We start from the raw sequence: 17,534 nt of genomic DNA, 5'->3' as shown, positions 1-17,534 counted from the left end.
TACCCCACAACTGTAAACTTCATGCTCCCTCAGTATGAGTGTACATTTTGCTCACTTTTTAGTCAGAATAAAAAGAAAAAAAAAACACTTATATATCTTTAGTTGTTTTTTTCTTTATATAAAATTAAATATATTATTTTATGCTAAATACAAAATATTAGAAATAAATTTGTGATCTTATATTTTTCAATAACTAGAAATATTAGGTGATTAATTAGGATGCTATTTAGTTTATGTGCAGAAAACTAGAAATAGCATGGTATAGTAGAATGAGCCCATGGTGGTGTCAAGGATTAATTAAGAAAACAAATGTAAATTTGTTTCTCCTTCTTTTCTCTTTAACAGATCAGATATGTGTTATTCATCTTTTTGCACAGAATAAAATTATCCACCTTAATTTTATGCCCATGGCAGGAACTTATTTTTCCACATCCTAGAGATGGTTATTATGTAGCATGATTCTAATTGTAGCTGCCCTATTTTTATAAATTGTCATTCTGTAATCACACCAGTGATTTAATGTTTATAATCATTTACATTTTAAGACTCTGGTATTATGAATATTTTATACAGTAGTTGATTTCTTTTATATAATCAGAATATCTCAAGTTCAAAACAACCTGTTCTTCTGGTGTTCAGAGAATTTTATAGGCAACGTAAGTAGAAACTAGATGCCCATTGCAGGAAGATTCCTGCAAGAATAAGGCTTCCTGAGAACAGAGTGAAGCAGAGAAGGGGGCGAAGCCCACCTAGGTGGGCTTTGTTCCCTTTGCCGCTGCCTTGCTCCCTCCCTTCTCTGCCACCTGGGCTCTCTCCCTTCTCCACCGCTTTGCTCCCTCGCCAGGTCAGGGATCTGGGGCCCGGGTCCCGCTGTGCACTGCCGGCCCTGCCTGCAGTATGCAAATTAGCCACCATCTTTGTTGGTGGTTAATTTGCATATCACACTGATTAGCCAATGGGAGGCATAGCAAAGGTACAGTCAATTACCATGTTTGTCTATTATTAGCTAGGATATGCTATCATTTTAAATTCTTCTACCATTTATTGAGTACCTGCCAAGTGAAAGGCTCTGTATTAGTCAGCTTGGGCTTCTATAACAAAATATCATAAGCTGGGTAGCTTAAACAAGAGGAATTTATTTTGTCACAGTTCTGGAGGCTGGAAATTCCAGGTTCATTGTTGGGTTCTGGTGAGGGTTCTTTTCCTGCCTTGCAGATGGCCACTTTCTCATTGTGTCCTGCCATGGTTGAGAGGGTAGAGAGAAGCTCTCTGGTGCCTCTGCTTAGAAGGGCACTAATCCAATCCTGAGAGCCTCACCTTCATGACCTCATCTAAAACTAATTACCTCCCAAAGGCCCCATCTACAGATACCTTCACACTGGAGATTAGTGTTTCAACATCTGAATTTGTGGAAGACACAATTCAGTCCATAGCAGGCCTGAGCTAAGATGTACACCCAACATTTTTTGAGGCAAAAAGCATTAGACTATAATTGCAAGAGGTTACTATCACTTAGATTTCCTGTTGGAAAGTAGCCCTTTTGTAGCTGTTTCAAAATTATGGTTTATATAGATTATGACACAAGTATGGACGCTCTACAATGTAAGATGTTGCACCCAAAGAGACTATGAGATCTGGTTCTTTTTGTTTTGTTTGTATTATAAAAATTTTTTTATATGTATAAAACTAGACAGAGAAATATTGGGCCCTTATGCATTCACAACCCAGCTTCAACAGTTATTAGCTCAAGCTGAATCTGGTTTTCTCTGTACCCCACCCACTGGTGCATAACATGCACCAAATCCAGCACCAATCATTACCTCTAAGTTCTATGATTCCTTTAGTAGTTCAAGACTTCACTGTGTGTGCTAAGGGATCTTACTGCTACTGGGATGATTACTGTGTTTTTTTTTGTTTGTTCGTTGGTGTTTTTTTTTTTTTGGTTTGTTGTTTTGTTGACAGAGTACGAAAAATATGTTTTGTTTTGATTTTGAACATCAAATACATTATCAGATCATACTAATTTCTACAATTGAAATGAAGAATTCAGGATTTTTAGTTAAGCTCTTCTATTTTTATATCTGTCTTTCCATTTTCCCAGGCTCAGAAGTCCTTTGTCAGGAAAATCAGGGATAATAAAATCATATTATCACAAAAATTACACATTTATTTCATCCAACATTATGCACACAATAGTTTCTATAATACCAACACTACCAGCAACATTATTATTACTGATGGCAGGTGATTTAATTTCTTTGTAGTTCTTTTTGCTCATAGAACAGCCCACTAATAATCTTCAAATTATGCTGTATATATATTAAAACTTTTTTTTAACGTGGTAATAATGTAAGATCTACCTTCTTAACAAAATTTTATGTGTACAATACAGTATTGTTAACTATAGGGATAATGCTGTACAGCAGATCTCTAGAACTTACTTATCTTGCATAATTGAAACCCTATGCCTATTGATTAGCTTCTTCTTGTTTGGAGTCGTCCCTATCAGTGTGGTTATACCACCAACTGGATGCACATTTGAATTCATTGGTTTTATTTCATCTTTCATTTTGGAGTCTCCTTGTTTAATTTTTTTTATAATTACCTGAAATATTTACATGGTTCAATGACAAAAAATAACAAAATTTATATTTAAGAATGTAGTTTGTAGTTCAAGACTCTGCACTATTTTGTCATTCCCTTACTGAAAAAAAAATAGTTTATACTTATATTGTTTTTAAAAATATGTATGTATATATATTTTAGTAGATGAATTGCAGCATATTTTGTGCATATATATATATATATATATATATATGATAATCTGATTTTCTCTCTCTAATATTTTACTTACTTATTGTAAACAGGTGCCTCAAATATTTTTTTCCTTTAAAGTCTGATCATTTTAGTAGGAAATGTTTTAGTTTGGAGCGAGTTATTTTCCAAGATTTGCAGTGTGACCCTCAAAATATATTTTCAAATCTTTTTTCTTTTTTACAGGAAATGTTTGAATTGTAATTTTTGGAAATTGTTCTGTGTTTTGCTTCTTTTATTTTATAGGGATATAAATGAACTACAGTTTAAATTATTCAATAGTCATTAACAGAACATTTTCAACATGGAGTCAGTTCTGAACAATACAGAATCTTGCTAGTTCCCATTAGAGAGATGTTACACAGCTTTGCCTCTTTGATCTCACTGTGAAAGGCCAGGGATGTCCTCTGTTGCTTGGCTTCCCTTTACCCAAACTATATGTTCCCAAATACCAAAGTGTTTCCTTAGGAAAATAATTACTCTGCTAAATAACTTTAGAGTAAAAATCTGGAATAGTCAACTTAAACAGGTTTGTTGGAAATGTACATTATATACACGTAACATTCTTCTAAGAATATATGTAGCATATCACATACATATTTGACAGGTAGCCTTTTTTCAAGTAAACATGTTAATATCTCTAAGAGAAATATGATTTGGAAGGTATTGACTTAATTTATTTACCATGGAGCTTCCTTAATATAAGAAATTATTTTTTGTAATATTTTGATTTATCAGCTTATACTTCTATGGACTGAATAATAACTTTAAAATAAAATTTCTTCTCAGTTCAAATGGAGATTGCCTTTACAAATTTACTTCATAGTCTTATAGTATTTTGTTTAAAATCTCTTCATGACATTTGTGTAGCAGTCCATAATTTACAAAATTTTTTTGTAGTTGTCATGTTACTTAATTCTTACCACAACTCTGGGACATGGGATTAGTAATCCGTTTTATGGAAAAGGACACTTCAAGGCAGAAGTCAATGTTCTACAGCTTGTAAGGATAGAGAGGGCTCTAAGTCAGCCCCTCCTGTTCTGTGTCCAGAGTTCCCTGACCATAACCTGAGCTATTTTAAAATGATACATATTTGCTAAAAACACTTCCTCCTACTAATCCTACAAATTCTTCGTGAATACATACTAAGTTAGGAAATAGATAGAAAATGACTAGGCATGACTGACTCCATCCTATGCCCCCACTTTTTTTTCTTTTTAACAGGCACAAGGGTGTCCTATGTGATTAAAACAAGTACTGCATTTTGGGGGTGATAACAAAGAAAGGTTATTTTCATCTGTAACAGTGCCTGTCTGATCACAGTGTTCCACGCCGCAGAAAGGCCTGGATCATTTCTTTAAAGAAAGCGCCAAAGCCAAGAATTAGCATTCTTTCTGGATGCCCTGCAATTGCACACAGGTTGGCCTCTCATTTTTGCAGAATTGTTTTCATTAGGTCAGTTGAAAGGCTGCTTCCTCCGTTCTAAGGCAAAAGGAGAAACCCTAGTGCCCGGTGTCTACATTTTTTCAAATTTTAAATATTTGAGACTTCTACTTGTGTGCAGTCAGGGCTATTTCTTTTGGTTTTGATATACATAAGCATCCGCTGTTTCTATGTGGCTATTCAAGCTCTGGCAGTCTCCCCGAGCACTGTGCTGTGATGGGTAGTGTGAGCCTCCTCCCAAAGCAGGATCAAAAAACGGTGGGAGGCCGTACCGGTTTGGCTCAGTGGATAGAGCGTGGCCTGCGGACTCAGGGGGTCCCAGGTTCGATTCCGGTCAAGGGCATGTACCTTGGTTGCGGGCACATCCCCACTGGGGGGCGTGCAGGAGGCAGCTGGTCGATTTCTCTCATCGATGTTTCTAACTCTCTATCCCTCTCCCTTCTTCTCTGTAAAAAATCAATAAAATATATTTTTTAAAAAAGAAAAAAAAAACGGTTGGGAGGGTGTAGGTGTCCTCTAGTGCCATCAGTATAAATGACGAAGTCACATTGACCATAGTGCATCTGCATGAAAGTATAAAGAATTTATTATTGTTATTTTCATTTGTAGATTCAAGCGCTTAAAAAATTAAAATGAATTGAATAATTCTATCAAGGTGAAATTAAGTAATTATAAAGAATCTTTTTATTTTGTAGTACATGAACAATGTGAGTACTATTAATCAGCAGAGATGGGTAGCATTGTATTATACTGGACCTCCTGGTAAACAGGATTTTAATACTACTGAGTATAACAATTAATTGAAATTATTTTGGAAACAGCAGCAAAATATAAGGTACACTCACATTTGCCCATAAGCAGCAATTAAAATTCTACCTCTAAAGGAGGAAAAGCAAAAGAATTCTAGTTCTAGCATTGAATGATACTTAGTCTGAGATGTATGTGCAGTTATTCTACAATTAACCAATGGAAGAGGAAAGGACTGGTAAGTGTGATGGCTTGTCTAGATAGATACGTATATAAAATGATTTTTATTTACATTTTAATATTTTTATAATGAAATTTTGCATTCATTTTGATGTTTTAGAATATTACACTAAAATACTACTAATTTTGATTACTGATTTTAGGTTGGCTCCCTTCAAATTTTGTACCAGGGTTAGGTGTCTTATTGTCTTCACCCTGGACTATGTTTAGACATTTTTAAGGTGATAATAAATTGCAATATTTGTAGACATATACCTGTGAGTTTTATCCTTAGCCCATTATCTTCACCAGTTGTTTGTAAATGCCTCTTTGACAGAAAAATATTGGGGGGCGGGGAGGAAGGACAGAGAACATATATGGCTGAAGACGCAAGGGCTTCAGGATGATGTTGCAGGAAAACGAGAAGAGAATTCTGCTTGGTTGTTTTGCACGCCGGTACAGTGTGCTTTGTAGAGGGCGTAAAACTGAAACGATAACCCTATCAAGTTTGGAGAAGACCTGTAACCTTAGTTCTGCCTGGCTTTGTAGTTCATCAAATATTACCAAATCCTTCTTCTTTATAAAGCAATCAAATTACTGTAGCACCTTAGAGGATGCTACTGTTACCTGGACAGAGGGGTCCCTTGTGGGATACGTCAGCAGTCTTTGTAACCTGTTATTTTAGAGAGAGAGATTCACTGAGTTGGACATCTGGGAAAAGAATAGCTCTCAGGTCCGCTGTTTCATTCAGCAGATTTTCAGAGGAAGCAATTAAGATTCATTTGAGTCTATTCTAAAGAGCCATTTAGGTGTGGCATTATCTGGAACTGGAAATGAAACTAGTAATAGAAGAACTAAATCTGTACTATAAAAAGTATGAAAAAATAAAACCAGAAATTTTCTGTTTAAAAGTGTTGCTTGATTACTGCTACTAGGTGTTATTAATTATGTGTGTGTGTATTCAGAACTTTAAATATTGCAGCCATGAAAATAATTTTTAAATTGTATCTATGGAGCTCCGTCACTTTTCATATCAAGGTTTAAAGTGGAATTTTAGGATAGATGCTGCCAAGAAGTACAGGAGGCCAAACAGATAACATGTGATTAACAAATATACAATCACAAACATTTCCAAAATGTATATATAAAAGAGGATGATCAGAGATGGTGTAATATAATGAGACCAGCCTATGTCGATTAATGCTTTTTCTATTACTTGAGATATACTGTATAATCTAAAGCGCATGGTACATGCAAAAATGAAATAGGAAGCAATTAAATTCTACTAGTGACAGTGAAATAAGCAGGAGCATGCATTATGAAACTAATGATGTGGAAACTTTCTTATTAGGGTTTCAATTTTAATTTATTGTTTTTCAATTTATTGTACTGGAGCTTTTTTTTTTTTTTTTAATTGAGGCCTATGAAAGCTTGTTGACTTAGAAACACAGATAGAATATATTAGGATCTGGGCTAAAGCACTTCTCCAGATTACAAACATGAATTTTTTCCTCTTTCCAGCCTGTCTCCCTGGAGTCCTTTCTTAAATGGTCAATATGCAGATTTTTAAACACTGGCTTTAGGATAATATGCTTAGCAGCTTAATTTACATCTACACTAAAGTGTTATATCTTTTATAATGTTACTCTTATAAATATTCTGCTATTATGGCATTATGGAAATTATAGATAAGAAGATATGTTCTAGTTTAGGCCATTCAGAAATAGGATATCTAAGAATATTAAGTCTACTAGAGACCCAGTTCATGGATTCATGCACCAGTGGGGTCCCTTGGCCTGGCCAGCGATCAGGGCCATCTTATCCAGTCCCTATTGGGGCAATCAGGGCCAGCCAGCCCACGGGAGGGACGCCGGGAGGTTGGCTGGTTGGGGGGAGGGACCGCAGGAGGTTAGCCCTCTGCTGGAGGTTGGCTGTGGGAGTGCACTGACCACCAGGGGGCAGCTCCTGCATTGAGCATCTTCCCCCTGGTGGTCAGTGAGTGTCATAGCGACTAGTTGTCCAGTTGTCCGGTCATAACGGTTACTTAGGCTTTTATATATGTAGATGTTGCTTAGAAAGGCATTAATTTTTAAAAAAATATATTTTATTGATTTTTCACAGAGAGAAAGGGAGAGGGATAGAGAGTTAGAAACATCAATGAGAGAGAAATATTGATCAGCTGCCTCCTGCAGGGGATGTGCCTGCAACCAAGGTACATGCCGTTGACCGGAATTGAACCTGGGGCCCTTCAGTCTGCAGACTGACGCTCTATCCACTGAGCCAAACTGGTTAGGGCAAGGCATCAATTTTGAACTAATCAATGATAATGTTAATAAGTGAGAAGGACTTGTATCGCTGTTTTTGTGAGCATCTGAGCTGCAGACTTAACGATGTAGTTTAGGTGGCACTCTCCAGGAGGCGAATGGCCAATTAGAAAATCAAACTTGGCTTAAGATGAGTGCTGTACTTCTACCATAGGTGACTTATTATTTAATGACACCAATTATTTAATTGTAGCAATTATATAAAGATTTGTTGTTGTTGCAAAAAAACATTTAAATTTCGTTATCCCCTCCCTTGGCCCCAACTGCTATGAAGAGGAAGGTGTAAATGGGGAGGTGGGGTGGGCTGCTTTTCTTTCCCTCTATAGTGCCAAGAAAGCTTAGGGTAGCTGTGACAAAGAAAACAATAAAATTCCTTGGGAAAAATAATTAAATATTAAATGTTTCCTATTTTGTTTGAACTTTTATCCTCATCTTAGACTATGTTGAATGCATTTCATTGTTCTTTTTAGCACTTTTGCAGAAATGCTGAGGGAGTAGATTATTTTTTAAGGAAGAACATATGGGATATGCACACAAAGCAATTGGAATGGAGTCACATGTCAAATGTCAGAGGAGGATTAGAGTCTAAATCTCAACGGCTCCTGATGCCTTAGCTTTCTCAAGAAATCATGCTTATACTGTTACATTAAAGTCAGTAGGGCAAAAACTTGGATACCCAGAAATTGCAATATTAATTTTGGCTTCACTTCTAACTTTTTATATAAACTTATTTCTCATGTTAGTGTTTTATCTGCAAAATAATATAATGTAGGTGCTATGTAGATCTGTGAATTATTCAAGTGATTCTCAATAGAATTGCTTCTCGACTACCTTCAAGTATCTTAGTCTTTTAGATACACTTATTTTTATGATTATTGTATACATAAAAACAATGAGAATATATTCTTTCTTTGATTGAAATAACCATACTCATTTGTCTGTAATCATATACTCTATTTCATCGACTTTATGATCAATGAATTTCATGGTTAAGTACCTGTAATAGGTATTTTATTATAATGTCAGGAGTTTAAAGCTAGAGAATAAATAACTAAAATTTATTTGGATTTAATATTAGGGAAGATGTAAAATAGAAGGGAAGTATGGAATATTTCTTCATCTGCTCTATGTTATGAAGATTAACTTTATACCGATAAAAATCTTGCCATGTTTCCTATCACCTAATGATCCAATACTCTGAGTTGAATACTAATATTTAGCTCACCAAAAGGGATGTGAGTACCATTCCATGCCTTTATAAACTCAAAATTAATATTCAACAGATGTTTGGATACCATTGAATGAATCTAAATGGGCCAATCAGATGATGAAGGCTATGACATGGAGTATTTATCTGGAATCAGTATGCAGTGGAAAGTGGAGCAGGAGTTAGGAAGTTGTGATGAGGCAATAGAAAGAAGGGCTTCTTTAGGGTGGGACAGTGCGGCTAAAAAGGGTGTAGACTCCATTCAAATTACTACTTTACATGCACTTTCCAGGAGAAGTGGAAATAAAATGCACTAATGTGTTGAGCTGAGATAATTGGATAATAAGGGACTAATAAATACTGAACCTTACTGTGTGCCATCCACCTTAGGCCATTTACACATAGTATCTCATCTAATAGTAACAGAAATATAGGCCACAGAAAAGAAAGAAGTTGTGAAGGTAGGGCACAATGAGTTCCAGAAGCTGAAGGTCTCTAGTAGCACTAGTAAATTCAAGAATTGAGCATCACTAGTTCTGGATCTTAGCAGAGAGAATATGAAAATGATCATCAAAACTTTTAAGGTGATAAAATAACTCATTCATGTTTAGAGAGAAAAGATAAGAGAATGATGGTCAGAACTTTGGGTAATGGCTGGATGGCAGGAAAAATACAAGCCAAGGATAAAGATTCCCCCACTCCCCACAATGCAACAAACAGCTAGCAGAATGTCCAAAATAGTGCTATAATATACAAATTAGAGAAAAAGAGAGTTTTAAAAGGAAAAAAATTGGACCATACAAATATATGTTGTAAAAGAAAATCATGAGAAAAGGGATTAAAAATAGTTTTATATTTTGTAATTAGAAGATAATTGGTGATACAAAATTCTGAAAAACAAACCGGGGACATATCTGAAACTGTTTGTTATTAAAGTCCGCAAAAGAGACCCAGCCTGAATACAGCATATTTAACCCCAAATAATGTTTTTGGGAGGAGGGTCTGGGTGAAAATGCAATTGCAGGAACTTCTGGAAGCTCCATTGGATAATGCAGCCAAAATGAAGCTTTCACTGTTTGTTCTATTAGTAGATTCAGAAACAAATAGATCCAGGTTCAATCTAGGAGGGACTGAGAAGAAAAACAGAAAGGAAGCAGAGAAATAGATATCAATAACATTTATGGGATGAGACATTCTGGGCAAACTTCCTCACTAAGACTCAAAAAAGGCAAGTGAACCATCATGACCAATGAGCGTTCTGATGCAGTAAATCTGGATTTGGGATTAATAAAAATAATGTGTTGCTGCAGGCAAGAAATAGTGTCTATAGTGTCTTGCTGGGTCATATTGTGTGGTCATTGTAGCCCTGGAACTTAGAAAAGTGTGTAGAATTATATACATTCTGTAAATAAACCATGAGTTTGGTGAATGAAAGAGTGGGGAACCATTAAAGGATTTTGAACAAGAGTGAAATGACCAGGATAGCATTTAAAAGGTCACTCTGGCTGCAATGAGAATAAAAGATTGATCTGGGAACAATTGTAAAAGCCAGGCTTTTGAAGAAAGAAAATGAGAGCTGTGGAAGAAATGACTGTGATTGCTAAAATGGCAATAAAGAGAATGGGGTAGATTTGAGAGAAGTTTGAACTGAAGCATTAGAACTTGATTAATGAACATATGAGGTGAGAGTTAGAGTGAGGGAGGGGCTGGGCTGGTGCTCAGGGTTCTGGCTGGAGCGATAGCATGAAAGGTGATGCCAACAACTAAAACAGGAAACCTAAAGAGAGGATTAATTTGGGGAATGGGGAATGACATGATAATGAGCTGAGTATAGATTTGTTAAATTTGACCAGGAGGCAGTTCGAGAAGTATCTCTTTAGGTCCTTTGCCTATTTTTTAATTGGAATGTTTGTCTTACTTTTGTTAAGTTGTATGAGTTCCTTATATACTAGTATTTTGGATATTAACTCTTTATCAGATGTATCATTGCCAAATATATTCTCCCATACAGTGGGCTCTCTTTTTGTTTTGTTGATGGTTTCTTTTGCTGTGTAGAAGCTTTTTATTTTGAAGTAGTCCCATTTATTTATTTTCTCCTTAATTTCTTTTGCCCTAGGAGATGTATTGGTACATATATTGTTATGAGAGATGTCTGAGATTTTGCTGCCTATGGCTTTTTAAAAATATTTTTATGGCTTCACGGCTGGATGTTACATGGGCCGTGGGTCTTGGCTCTAGTGCCCAGGGCTATGAGCCCAGCCTGGGTTCCTGGCCTCTATCTTCTGAGGGAACAGACCCTGCCTTAACCACTAGCTCCCTCTTTACTCTCGGCCTGCTGCTCCTGAGGGCTTGGTCAGCTCTTCTGATGCCCTCGCCCTTCCTACCCGTTGTTGGGTGTTTTCTGTCCTTCATGGACCTCTGCTGGTAATTCCGGATGAATGTTCCCCTCTTTAATTTTATTTCCAGTCTGGCCCTGGGAGGAGCAAGAAAGGTCTGCCTATCCGGCTGCCACTTTCTCCTCCCATATATATGTCTATATTCTCCTACTTTTTAACTTTTCTTTTTTTTAAAATCAAGTTTTAAACTATAAATTTTGAGAAAGAAATTATAGTAAAGTAAGTCTGAAAATGTATGTACTTCTTTCTAATGTTAAGTGGAAAAGTAGTTATTTTTCTTTATTTATTACTAGAGGTCTGGTACATGAAATTTGTGCATGGGGGGGTGTCCCTCAGTACAACCTGAAATCTCTCACAATCCAGGATCGCTGTGAGATCAGGCCTAAACCAGCAGTCGGACATCCCTCTCACAATCTGGACTTCTGGCTCCTACCACTCGCTGGCCTGCCTGATCACCCCTAACTGCTCCCCTGCCTGTCTGATAGCCCCTAACCACTCTGCCTGCCTACCTGATTGCCCCTAACCTCTTGCCTGCCTACCTGATTGCCCCTAACCTCTCGCCTGCCTGCCTGATTGCTCCTAACCACTTGCCGCCTGCCTGATCATCCCTAACTGCTCCCCTGCCTGCCTGATTGCCCGTAACCACTCTACCTGCCTGCCTGATCACCCCTAACTGCTTGCCTGCTTGCCTGATCGTCCTCGCCACCGCAGCTTCGTCCAGAAGGATGTCCAGAATGACGTCCGGAAGGTCATTCGGCAGCCCAGTTTAATTAGCATATTACACTTTTATTATTATAGACTAAAGGCCTGGTGCACGAAATTCGTCCACTAGAGAGGGGGGGGTTCCCCCAGCCTGACCTGTGCCCTCTCACAATGTGTGAGCCCTGCGATTGATTTCTCAAAAGAGGAAAGCCTCGCTCACACATCCAGAGCTCCTCAATGGATTGCCCCAAAGAGGTAGGCCGGAGCCAGGGGTCCTGCCTCCGTGCTGTGTGGAGCCGCCGGAACCTGCCTCCATGCCATGCACACAGCATCAAGTCCCCGCCCACCCGTGCATGGCTCGCTGCACACTGAGCCTCCTGGTGATGGATTGTTATGGTGTGAGGGCATCACAGCGTGAGGGCGTGATGACCACATAGGCTTTTATTAGTATAGATGGGGGAAGAGCTTTGTTTTAATAACTTTACATACTATGTTTGAAGAAGAGCTAACATATTCAGAGGAAAAGTTCAATTACATGGATTTTTAAAAAATATAGTAAATGTTTCTTTAGGTTTTCTTCTGAGAATTTTGGTTTCCATCCTAGGAGAAATTTTTAGATATTAGTTATAACTACCTAGAAGCTTGGAAAGGTTAGCCTTAGCTTTATAATTCTTTTCTCCATTACACTTGTGAGTACAAACTAAGTATAGATCTTTGTTTACATCTCTCTAAATCTGGAATCTTGTTGACATATGTAGGTACATTATGAGTAGGCTAAGGTTTATTTTTGTACTGTTTTCTTTATTTGAAGAGCCTTTTCTTCTAATTCCAGGTAAAGCATGAACATTCTATAAGTCCTGGAATCATCACTCAGAAACCAAAGTGTGCAAGCATTTAAATCACTGAATTTCATGAAAACACTACAAAAAGAATCACATGGTGTTTTGTTATTTGCCAGGCATCAGCAAGCTTTTACAACCCAAAGATGATTTTATTGACACAAAATTGCCCTGGAAAGTATAGCCAAATACAAACAAGTAAACAAAGTGTACTGTAAGTAGCATGTTACTGCATCATTACATTATGAGTCAATCACAGGTCTAGACAGATTCTTAGTGGCATAAAACAAAAGTTACTTCTTTCGTTCAGTGTAGCTCATTAATTATCTATTGTAAAAGCTACAAAAGCCATTCTCTAGAGGATTTGCCTCATTCTACATGATGAGCTGTAAGGTTTTTCAGCCCATAGCACTGATAATTCTCTATTATGTTTATGTTTTGTTTTTTGTTATTATGATTGGATTCAGAGTTTCTGAATGTTCTAAGGTAAGACCAAGAGTTCTTAGATTATCTCAATTACTGAACATATAAAAGGGAAGCCTCTGTAAATATAATACAACTTATTTAATTGAACACTTAAAATGGGTCAATTTTATGTTTTGCCTATTTTATCTCAGGAAGGCTGCTTGAAACCAAACAAAGGCAGGCTCTCACTTGCAGCCATGCTAACCTGGGTCTGCTGTGAAATACAGTCCTGTCAAACATTAATGACCCATTTTATATCTTAAATTGCTCCCTCCCCCCTGGATACTTTACCAACATAAAAATGTCCAATGAGCTTACATTCTTAAAGACAAACATGAGGCAAAACAAAGCAAATCTTTATTCTTCCTCCTCTTCTGCCTTCTCCTAAGTTTAGGTTAAACACCTAGTGCGCACACTCTGTTTCTACATCCCCCCCCCCCCCCCACACACACACACACACTAGTCTGGCCCTTCCTTCACTGTTGGGGTTGAGACTCCCTTTGCAGAGTAGACCAGTTACTTTCGAATTGCCAGCTGAGTCATTTCTGTGCGGTTCCCATCTTCCTGGAACTCTCTGAAGTAGGGCACATTCTTGAGAACCTCTTTTCATTAACACATTTTTGTTTGTTTTTGGCTGCAGTGACTATTTTTAACTGTCAAGTCCCTTCCCTGATCACACTTTTACAGTATTATTTCCTCTTTTTTTTTTTGGTTCATCTTGTGGGTCCCACCTGTCCTAGTCTTGGTTTCTTATTACTTAACTAGAGACCTGGTGCATGAAATTCGTGCGGGGGGGGGGGGGGTCCCCTCAGCCCAGCCTGCACCCTCTCTAATCTGGGACCACTGGCTCCTAACTGCTCATCTGCCTTCCTGCCTGATCACCCTTAACTGCCCCCACTGCTGGCCTGGTCACCCCCAACTTCTCCCCCTGCTGGCATAGTTGCCCCCAACTGCCCCCCTCCCGCCAGCCTGTTCGCCCCTTACTGCACCCCCTGCCGGCGTGGTTGCCCCCAACTTCCCCCCTGATAGCCGGGTCACCCTCACTGCCCCCCCTGCAGGCCTGGTAGCCCCACGCAGCCTGCTGCTCAGTCATTTGGTCGCTCCTCACTGCCTCCCCCTTGCCGGCCTGGTCAGCCCATGCAACCTGCTTCTCGGTAATTTGGTCGCCCCTCACTAACCCCCCTGCTGTCCCGGTCGCCCCACACAGCCTGTTCAGTCATCCGTTCGGTTGTTTCGGATGCGATGGTCGCTTAGCCTTTTTTGCAGATAGATGTCCTCTCATTCTCTTGGCATTAGCTCTCATAGCGCTATAAAAATGACACAAAAATCCCTAGTTCTAGCCTTCACTGTGCTCTTAAATTTAGATACATATTTCAAATTTCTACCCTTTTGTGTGACCATGTCCCCTCCACCCTCTGGTGGTCAGCGCACATCATAGCAAGTGGTCAAACTCCAGGTTGAAATACTGGTTAAGGGGACAATTTGCATATTAGGCTTTTATTATATAGGATAAAGATGAGATAAAATACTGTTGGTTTTAACAGCTCAGTATAAGTATTAAAATAGTGTCTCTGAGAATATTCCAAAAGAATTAGAGAAAAAATCTTATTTTTTCAGTGACTAAAGATGTAGCCCAGAACCTAACATATTTACCTGAATGTAGCTGCTATGGTATTGGGACAAAACAATGAGAGGTCTTTTAACAGAATAAAAAAAGTGCCATGGCTTTATCATTTCTACATTATGTTCACATTGTATTATTCTCTTATTTCAGGATCAGCTAAATACAGCCCATGGGCCATGTGCTATTTTTGTGAATAATGTTTTATTGGACATAGTCACACACATTCATTTATGTAGTGTTCAGGCTGCTTTGCCACTAAAATAGTAGAGTTGAATAATTGTCATGAAGACTTTATGGTCCACCAAGCATAAAGTATTTATTATCTAGCCCTTTACCTGAAAAGTTTGCTTTTGAATCCCTTTTGAAATATTAATTCACTTGAATTTCTATTTTGCTCAATTCTACGTGTGGCGGGGGGAGAGACAGACAGTATTAATTAGAGTAGAATGAGTCATATTTTTCCTTCTAAAATATTTTGTGTAGATGAGTAATGAAACCTAGTTGCAGTATGCTGCCTTTAACATGCACAATCTTAGGCTTTATTAAAAACAGAACAATATAAACAAAAACCCTAAGGCAGAACAACTTGTTCTTTTTTACCAGATTTTTATTGGTACTGCCTAGAAAACATTTTCCAAAATAAATAATCTTTTCAGCACCAACCTTTTCCCTTCTATTAAAAAATTAGAGTTGGAGAAAAGTCCATTTAATAATCAGAAGAGCATGTATTTGATGACACAATGACTAAGAAGGTCACTGTTGGAAACTATTTTTTATTGAAACTCAGGGAATTCTATGAGTACCTATTTTTTTCATTAATGCCAATAATTGACACCATATCTTTTACATGGAAAATAATTCATATTTTTCTTATAATAATGTATGTTAAAAGTTTGGTAAATGCATGCAATTCCCCATCTGTTTGTTTTTCATTATTTGATAATTTTTTCTGTTACTTCTCAATCTTTTAAATGAATACGAATTTAAACTTCCTCACCTTTCTTTTTTAACCTCCCACTTAAAAGAATTCTACCAAGGAAACATAATTTGAAAGCTAGTTGTCTGGTTTCATTTGGATGTGCAGTTACATCTAAAGGTGTAATTCTAAAGGTATAATTAGTTATGGAGCAAGAGATTTAACAGAGATTTACTTATTTTTAGCAGCTTTCCAAGGTCCAAAATATCAATGGCCAGGGATTGGACCTTAATTATAAGTTCATCCTCTAAGAAGTTTGCTTTCACTTAACACATTCTTTGTGTTGTAGAGTCAAGACGTGAAAATTTAAGCTCGCCTATTGTTACCTGTGACTCAGTAAAGAAATACTTTGGGATTCAATATAGCAAAGCCTCAAAGTTAAATGAAAATGGGAGTGGAAGTCAAATCTCTTTTTAAAATAATAAATTGATTATAGAAAGTATCTTTTTCTACTGATATAAAAATCTAGGTACAATCAAACTACACCAGGAAACATTTTGGCTGGATTATGGAAGAGTTAAACAGAACTATCTAGTTTTGGCACCTACTCCTGCCATTGTTATGAGGACTCATTTTAGGCTGGAAAAGAAATTCTCCCCAGAGCAGGTATAGTTCTGGAGCAATTTTAAGGAATTTGAGGTTAGATTTTAGTCTGGATTTTTGAGAAATTCTGGACCATGTATTTTTCTCCTGGAAGGATTTCAGAACAAAGTGTGTTTTATACAGTATTTGATATCCTATTACAGACCATGTTACTACCAAAATTAAAAGTTACCTTTCTGGGGTCTCTAGCTCATACTGGGGTATATAGTACAGGTATATGGACTCTAGCTCATGCAGGGCTATACAGTAGAGCATATTCAGATATACTAGAATTTGAAGTAATCTGAAACCAATGTGAAATATTTATGTATAATGAGTACAGCCTAAGACAAAAAAATGTATTTTGGGGAAAATTATAAGAAATTATCAAGGTTGGGCAAGAAGCCACCTATCTCATAGTTTGTGTAAGACAGGCATATTAGAAAGATGCACATCCCGATTGGGAAAAGAAATGACAAATACTCTGAATCTGGCTTTGAAGTTTAAGGCCATTAGGGCTTAGAATATTTGAGATGAAAGATTTGAAATATCAGCCAATAAATTAGTTAGTTATCAATACTATGGGAAACTATAATATGGTTTTAGGATACCCAACATGTAAAATAAAATTTAAAAATGTTTCTCATACTTTTTTGTCTCATATTTTCATAAAATTTGTGTGTTTTTTTTAAATAACCAAGCTTCACTTAAATTTCATCTCAAAATTCTATGAATCAAGAGAACAGGTCTTTAAGGAGAGGTCAAGGCACTCAATTGAAGCCTCCTGTTTTGGGGTAGAGGTTCAGGGCTCATTGAGTAGGAAAATGCGATGTGTTTCTTGGAATAACTGGTCACACAAAAGGCTAGATATTTTTTTATGAATTTGATGCAAGGATGACAGAAGTCTCATTTCTTTATGAAGATGGTATTACTCATTAATGAATCAGGCTTTGTCTTCCACTAGAAAACAATCACATGCTCATTACTAAGGATACCTCTGTTAACAAGAGCTGTCTCATCCATAACCAGCTAAAAGTGGGAGCCAAGCACATGAAAATAAATTAGATGTGAATCAAATTCAAGATCCTTGAAAAGTAAGTGAGCAGTAAAAGGAATGGTAACCTTGAAATATAAGCAATAACTGTATTAGACCCACTAAGCCATCTTTGAACAGGTAGGTAAAGTGCTCGGACCAG

At 37.3% G+C, this 17,534-nt stretch overlaps 1 protein-coding gene across 3 annotated transcripts in view; it reads left to right on the top strand.

The window, feature by feature from the left end:
- The window catches only part of CNTN1 (contactin 1), a 269,218-nt gene that overhangs the window by 43,624 nt on the left and 208,060 nt on the right, over positions 1-17,534 (top strand). The window contains exon 2 of one of the 3 annotated variants that reach the window (XM_036299991.1): positions 17,303-17,432. The exons of the other annotated variants lie outside the window; for them this stretch is intronic. The gene's annotated coding sequence lies outside the window, so the exon portion shown is untranslated. The remainder of the gene's footprint in view (positions 1-17,302; positions 17,433-17,534) is intronic. 3 annotated transcript variants of the gene reach the window in all.

Source organism: Myotis myotis, unplaced genomic scaffold, assembly GCF_014108235.1.
Source record: "Myotis myotis isolate mMyoMyo1 unplaced genomic scaffold, mMyoMyo1.p scaffold_m19_p_3, whole genome shotgun sequence".
Taxonomy (NCBI): Eukaryota; Metazoa; Chordata; class Mammalia; order Chiroptera; family Vespertilionidae; genus Myotis; species Myotis myotis.
The sequence above is the reverse complement of the archived record's forward strand: the minus strand, read 5'-3'. Positions and strand labels throughout refer to the sequence as shown.